Consider the following 8,650-nt stretch of genomic DNA (forward strand, 5'->3'; position numbering starts at 1 on the left):
GAAGCTTGCGTATAGATAATTAACTTGCAGAATTAAATTCGAACTGCAGTTTTATGAAATGTTAGGAAGATTTTTTCTCGGTTGTACTTAACTCTAGAATAAAATATAAACTACTCTTAATTAATGAAGTTTTTTGTACATTTAATTTTTAATGACAAAGTATTTTTAATTGAGACTTATAAACACAAATAACCTAATTATTAACTTAAAAGGAAAAAAAGAATAAGCACACTATCAAAATTAACCCCGGAATAATGTGGAGTATATAGTTCAATTTCATGTGTGTATATGTCGTCTTGTACCTAATACTTAAATAAAATATATAACACAAAAGTTTAACGTAAAATTACTTAAAAATTGAAATTATTTATCACGCTCTCTATTATAATATTGAATCCTAAACAGTCCAAAATAGTAATATATAGATACTACATATAAAGAACTTTTAAGAATTTTTAAAAGTTGATATCTGCTTGTCCTTGTTTTTAACATAACAGGTAGAAACTCCGAATGATTGAAGGCACTCAATGACCTTGCTTACTTGTACATGTAAAATTTACGTACCGATAGCAATACTGTATTTCAATAGCGATAACATTCTAGAGTTAATCAGAAAACTGAATCTTCTGAAGAAACCGGTGTCTCTTGTGACGTTATCCTGAATAAAAAGCAGAACTCGCTTTATAGGAAATCGCGATCGGCAAGGTCCCATTCCATTCGTGCCGTTTTCAGATACGCGCCACGACCACGACGCAATTGCACGTAGTGGATATTTTACTTGGATAGGCAGCTGTGCAAGTATGCATTGTAACTCGCCTTGCAATGGTAACCTCGACCATCGCGGCGCTTTCAAAGCGCTTGGTTCGTTTAACCAACAGGCCATGAAGTGGAATAGTCTATAGGGACCCATTTTCCCCGCCGTCCTCACACTCTATTTCTGGCTACTTCTTTCATTATTTCCCAGCGAACGTCTTTAAGACGACCGATTATAATTTTTAACTCCACGTTAAACTGAGTGTCTCACCCTCTTTAAAGTTTAATTATAACGAAGCCGGAGTTGTTATACCCGTAAAATAATTAGCATAAAACAACGTGTTGCAACGGAGTTAATTTTATGCATGATCTTTTAATTGGGTCACGTAAAATTAAAAGGAATGGACTGTGTAAGACATCATATTTATATACCTTCTGTGGAAATTCCTTTAACTGTATAACATTTCTTTCAGACGTTAAAATAAACTTAGATTTCTACTTTATCATACATCACTCATATACGAAATTGAACTTACAAATATAATTAAAAATGAGAAGAATACTAAAAATTTATCATACGTTAAACATGATTTTCTACATGTAAAACTATTATTGATATTTGTTTTTAATTTCTAACGTGCGATTTTCCAACGTTCTCTGATATTGTAAAATTTATTCTCTAATTTTCGTTCATCTATTTTCTAATTTAATTAATTTATGCTTATTATAGAACACCTGTGTGAAGTACCGTAATTTCCATTGTTTCCTTTTTTTGAAATCTTAAGCTCATTCATTCCACAAAATGAGATATCTTCAATCTTCTCCATTTTGTAGAACCTCTCGACCCATGACTGCCGGAGACTTTTTGTTGCCCCAGATGTATTTTAATACCGTACCGTGTCTGTTAACGTGATTAACGTGTAGATTTTCACAGCAGTATCTCTGCAAATCTAATCACCAGCGCGGAGTTGCATGGAAGTAAATCTGTGCGTTGCGCGAAATAACACAAAGCCTGCAGCAGCAAATCATTAATAGCGCATTGATTTTTGCTGTCATTTATACGTCTTATATTTTACGCTAAGATTTCATAAATAAATAAGAAAAGCACAAGAAATGTTAAAATTAGATTTAATGCATGTGTAATCCAACAATAATTCAATAATTAAATAAATAAAATGGTAACAAATACAGTCGAGACAGAATCTTAATGTTTGATAATATTTTTACGTATATTTTAAATATATGTTTTAATTATATAAGCTCTCCACCGTTTATAATCAAACTTGAAACGCAGTCGTAAATTTTACAAATTAAATTTACTGTCAATTTATAATATTGTTTTGTAATAAATCCTTTACCGTGTTTTAAAATACTTAGATCATTATTAAATTGACTATCAATTTATAATAATTTGTAATACAGATATAATTTCATACTTGACGTTCATTTTTAGCAACAAGTCTCCTGATCAAAATTGACGTTTGATATTCGTTAAATTCTGATCAAGTGACCTATTTTAACGTTAAAAATGAGCGTCGGCATGAAAAAGCACTTATATTAATAGTTCAGCTTCAGTTTGCGATTGCGTTCCAAGAACGACAATAACCGCGCAATTCATAAAATTAAAAGATGTATTTAAAATTTACATAGAAATATTATTAGGCACCAAGATCTGGTATCAACTATACTTTTATACTTATTGGATTTATTTATATAACGATTTATTGTAACTTATTATTTATAATTTTAATATCAGAAAAGTTTTCAACTAATTTCAAATGATTTTAATATATATTTAACGCATTTTTTCATTGTCATATTTCTACTATGAAGTGATCAACATGATAACCGTTGTTCCTTAATTATGTTAATTATGCTCCAACGTAGCTTGGAGATAATAGTGATTCAAACTTATCGAGAGCGAAGTTTTCGTATGCAGAGCGTTTGTCCTTGCAATTCACTCGTAAACTGTCATCTTCGAGTCAGCTGCCAGCTATGCGCGATAGGTAATTCAAGCCGGGGTTCCAACTTGTCCATCCGCCATATGCGGAGAATCCGCCACACAACTGTGCAGACCCAAGGTGGTGTACGTCAAGTTCCCAACGGACACTCGCCCATCATTCTCGCCCGACGACTCCTCATCTGTCCAATATCCCGCGAAGTAGAATATCCCACTTCCTCCTGGATCCTACAGCTTAGTTCCCCGTACGTTCAGGCACGAACCTATACAATGACCAAAATCATTTTCCGCCGTACCATGCACATATCATCTTCAGCGTACTCATCATCAAACACTCGAAAGCCGTAGAATGGGGTATCAGTACCTCGCCTTGCCAGATTTTGATGGTTGCTCATCTTTGTTTTCCCAGTTTCTCGAATGGCTCTCAACCGGCCACGATTCGACTCTACTCAAATGAAAATACGAGCGCTGCCGTATGCGATGTAGATCCTATTTTCCATACCAAGCGTACCACTTTTCGTTCTTACAAGAAAATCCCGTTGCAAATTTTGTTCATCAGATCGGAAATTTGAAAAAAATTCTCTATTTCCGTATTTCTTCAAAACTTTGATTCTCTGTTAGTATCGAGTTTGAATGTACAATAATAGCATAATTAAGATTTAAAGAAGGCAAAAAGGAATGAAAAAGTTTTGAAATAAATAAAAAAGTCAAAATATTTTGACATTCTAGCAATTAGTTTGAGTGTCCTATCCAAAAATGTTTGGTCTAACAAAATTAGCTAAATCTTTTAATACTTCAGCAAAATCGTTCTCTCTTTATATATGTGTGTATATGTATGTATATATAAAAGAAAAAAATTGGAGAAAAATTAATGTGCCTCAATAAATTTGGAGCTCGTTATTATACATGTACCGGTGAATTTAAAAAAATGGAAAAATCTATACTAACAGAGTAAAAATTTTTTAATTCAACAAATTATATTTTTAAATCAATTTTCAATTTCTATTTGGATTCCTCATTTAATATCATAGACACAACGAAGAATAAAAGAAGTAACCAGCTTAGGAAATGAAAATTTTTAATCCCATTTTCAATTAAATCCAGAAGCATTCACTTTCCATCAAACCTGCAGATCGCTTTATGAACTAAAAAGGATTTCCGTACATAATCTATATTTTCAATGATAGTGGGCGTCGTCATAAAAAAAACTACATAAAAAAATGTAGTTACATGAGAAAAACGATTTTATTTCAAGCAGCTTATCTACTACTGCAGAGAATTCGCAATACTTTTTATTATATAACAGATTATAACCAAACGTATTATTTACGTTACGTAGAGAAATTCGATGCGCGATATCAAATTGGCTCTCTACGGTAGTAACATTAATATAACAACACAAATTCAATTTTTATTGCATAACCCCGTTGTAATAATCGTCCATTTATTCGTTTATCTAATCTGCGAAAATTTTGCTTTTTACTTCGATAGCGTTAATTATTGCGCTCCTCTTCGTGCGAAATGATAAAATTTTATAATTACCCTGATACGTATAATATTAATCGATTCGATTAAAGCACATAAAGAAAATGACCCCACAGTTACCGCTTATAAACTCGCTATAGCACATACGTGGGGGATGTAAATAGATTTATCAATTCGACCCATCTATTACATGACGGCACAAAAGCGAATCGCCATTAAAGACCACGCACCCACGCACACACAATCGCATCCTCTACCAGTGATCCGCATCGACCATTTGATTATCATAAATAGCATCTATAGTGAGAATCGTGTTCTCCACGGGCAGACAGTTCATGCCATAAGCGCGATAACGGAACCAAATATCGATAAAAGTGTATCTATCTAGCTTAGAACGATTTAATTTCGAGATAATGTCATTGCCAATATTCTTCGTTACCGTCATTTGGCAATCTCTACATCCTATCGGATACTCTTCGATAAAAATCAACGCTCTGAAACATTTTAAATAAAGATACTGCTTGACTATTAAAATAAAAGCACTTGAAAATATAATAAATTATTGCGACTTAAAAAAAATTCTAGCATTTTTTTTCTAAAAAGAATCTTCGATCTCCATTTGATTTCTTGTAAAAAAAATTGATTCGGTATTTACGGATCAATTACACATTGTACATGGTCGTATTTTTTTTCCGATCATAATCCTTACGATGAAAACACTGTACAGAATCAACCATAGCAGAAAGCTTGCTTGGACGTTGAACCGGGTCACGGACTATTTGCTAGCAGGATTTTCGGGGACGATGGGTCGAGTTTACGAAGTAGTCTAGTGTTTTCTTTCGAAGTACGTCGGGTGAGATTAGACGAAAGATCAGATTAACGTTAAAAACCGGCTTTTTAAAACAAACGTAGTGACTGGATATAAAATCAAATGTCATTTAAAAGATAAACGGGATAATAGAGTTATTGTAAGTGGAACTTGCTGGTTTAATAGATTGTTATTTGTTAATTCAATTATTAAGGAAACAATCGTTAGTAATTGGGGATAATAACGGATAAGTCTTCTCATTGAGAGATTATTTTGAGATTGTCGCCAAATCACATTGATATTGTATTCTCCGGTATTGTTATATAATAATATAGTAAATCAGTTTAATTTAGTTTAATTTGCGACAAATGCAAAAGTAGAGCAACGATGCTGAAATCATTTGAATTATTTTGGACACAATGTATAAAAATTTTTATCTATATTAATATTTTCCATCACCACGACATATGAATGCCATTTTCACACTATCATTCATGAGTTCGGGAAGACTTACGATTCTTTTATATTTCAGAAACAGTTAAATTTAAAAGTCTTTAAAATTTTTTGAAAAAATTTATGCAAATCGAGAACAATGAAAAAACACATTGTTTTCTTTCTTTTTACTGAAATTTCTTTAATTTTGAAATTAAAAATGTTTTGTAAAAATAAATATTTACAAAAAATTTGGTATTATTGCGAAAAATTATCGAATAATTTTTTTTTAACTGAAAAAACTTATTTTAAAATATGTACTTTTTCGTTGATTTTTGTCCAAAAATGTTTCATGTTACCACGCTTTAAACTCAAACAAAATTTGTTTATGATTATTTATTAAAATATTAGCAAAAATAACCTGTTTTGGCTTGTGGTCCTTTTATATTTATTGAAATTGATATTAATCATTTAAGCCTTACAATAATTGTTGAGTTTCAAATAAAAATATTGAAAAAATATCAATTTTCAATTTTATGTAGTAGCAACAAAATATTTTGTAGAAATAATAATTTTTTTTTAATTTTATATATAGTTCTATCTCTTCTTTTTAAAATGCATTTTCAACAATATCTCTACGATCCATTTCCACAAGTACTTAATTTTCCATGAGATGCGAGAAAGTCGTAAGCGTGCTCGAACTTATGAAATAATGTACTCGTATGTATATCACCCGCGCACCGTCCCGCGCAAATCAATATTACGAGTTCTATATTCATTAAAATCTTTAGCAAAAATAATCTCCTATACGCGTAGCAGTTTTCCCGAATCGATTATCCGGAACGTCGAGCACAAAAGTATCATGATATTGGAAATTTTTAAGAACCTTCCAATTCTCTCGATTCAATAAACGAAGAAGAGACGTATCTACGAAAATATCACGGCGCGAACAATTTACGTTAAGACGCAATCGCTATTATTCACTCGAAGATATTATTGTAATTTGTCAAAGAGCATAAAATGCATTGCATTATATCATTGAGTAACGTGTTCATTCTTCATTCATGTCTTATCCAATCAGGCGACAGTACCTTGCAGAAAGCAAAGTTCCAGGGTGAAACTTGGTGTCTCAAGGAGGAGCGAGTTAACTAGGAAGGCCATTAGCATAGCCCGGGGATGAGTTTCGGTTAATTTCGTGGTTAGCACTCGTGGCCCCGCCCAAAAGTGCTACCGTATTCTGGTAGTTCTCCCTTAGGACTTCGTCTACGGGGTGAAAAATTACGTGTGCTTGATGGGGATTGTAACTTTATTTCGCACGAAAAATTACCATATAAGCCGACAAATTGGAATTTATGCTAGTTTATGCTAATTGCGAATTATTTGCAAAAAAGCAGATACAATTTAATGGTGCGTTACAATTTTGTTTGCTTTTAATCGTATTGTCATAAAATTATATTAGAAAGCAAATTGTACTCGTAAATGTTCTGTATTATATTCAGGATTGTCAAAAAACTAGAAAGCAGGGAAATCAGGAAAATATCAGAGAAACTGAAAACAATCAGAGAAATTAGGGAAAAGTTGAGGAATTTTGCAAAATTGACTTTAAAAAGAAATTTAATATGCGTATATCACATTTACGTAGTTTTAGAATATACTATCGATTTAACAATGAAATGTAAGCAATGTCAGCAATATTAATAGTAATTTACGTTGCTGTTTCAACAAAATATTCGACGGTTTCCAAATCAGGACAAAAATACAAAAAAAATTCAAAATGTTACTGAAAGCATCAAAGAAAATCATGAAATTTTATCTGAAAATCAGGGGAAAAATTATGGAACTTTAAAATGAGAAATTCAGTAGTAACTCTAATATTTCAATATTGAATTTATGATAATACTTCTTCTTGAGAATAACGATTCGAGTAGCACAGTACCTTAAATATGCAGGAACAAAGAGTTAATAGAAAGATAAAGAAGAGTTAATATACCTGTAAAGAATCGTAGGAAGAAGGATTGAATTTCTAGTGATATCGCTCGTACACAATTCACGCGAATATATTCTAGAAGCATCGTTGCTTTATATCGCGCGAGCAAGTTTATTTCTGAATACTTTAAAAAATATTACATCTCTCAGCTTTGCACGCTGCCGCTGTGAATCGAAAATATCGAAACTGGATCGGACAAACTGTGAATAACGAAAGTATCAAAAACTCGATATTTTGAAAATCGGAATTTTGTGCTATTTTGGCTCGCTTGCAGCTCAGTGGAGGCTGCAATAGAAGCCAATCGCAATACATGCCGTTGAATTCCGCCCGTATTCGTACGCCCACGCTTTTCGGCTGTAACTTTCGACGTGAGCCACTGTGTGAATCTCAAGTTCTTCGCCGCTTCTTATTTCGCGCGCGGAACCAAAACGTTTGGGGATGCTTTTTCATGGCGTACGCACGTGTTTCGTACGCTTCATTTCAAATACTCGCCGTTGTGCAACGTTATCTAATATAGTCTCCATTTTGTTATTATCTTTGCGAGAAAGGCAGGAAGGAGGCAAAAAAGGAAAAAGAAAAAGAGAAAAAGGTGAAATAGTGCATACTATGTTACAGAGAAGTGGAGATGAAAGCAGCTTAAATAAAACGATTTGATATACAATCTAACACCCGTTGGATCTTCCTCGTTATTTCTACATATATCACGTTGTTCGTTCTTTTGAAGTTTTTGCCCTTTTCTCCGCGTTGTCCCTTGTTCGATTGTGTCGTTCGTGTCTTTTGCTTCCGGTGTATACTCGTATTTTTCTTGCTTCCGCCTGTCGAGGGATGTAACTTGGACGCATGTAGTAAGTTCGTTGTCTGTTATTCATCGAGAAAATCTTAAGTTATAAGAGAAGAGCAAAATATTATATATTTACAAGACAGAGTGCAAATATTTTTATTACAAATTATTATATAAACGTATCACAAATCAGTACATAATGCATTTTATCTGGCCTTAATCTTTTTGTTACAATATAATTATAGACATGTACACGCATAAAAATATACACTGTAAGCAAATAATAATTATTTTTTTCCAATATTTCAAAAATTTATCCATAAATTCATCATCAAATATTTATATTTTTCGAATCTTTATAAGTTTAATATTTCAATGAAAATTATATAATATATTTTAAGACTATTATATAAAAAAAATATTTTTGTTAAAGATAATTATTAC

Source organism: Cyphomyrmex costatus, unplaced genomic scaffold (genome assembly GCF_001594065.2).
Source record: "Cyphomyrmex costatus isolate MS0001 unplaced genomic scaffold, Ccosl1.0 scaffold26, whole genome shotgun sequence".
Taxonomy (NCBI): domain Eukaryota; kingdom Metazoa; phylum Arthropoda; class Insecta; order Hymenoptera; family Formicidae; genus Cyphomyrmex; species Cyphomyrmex costatus.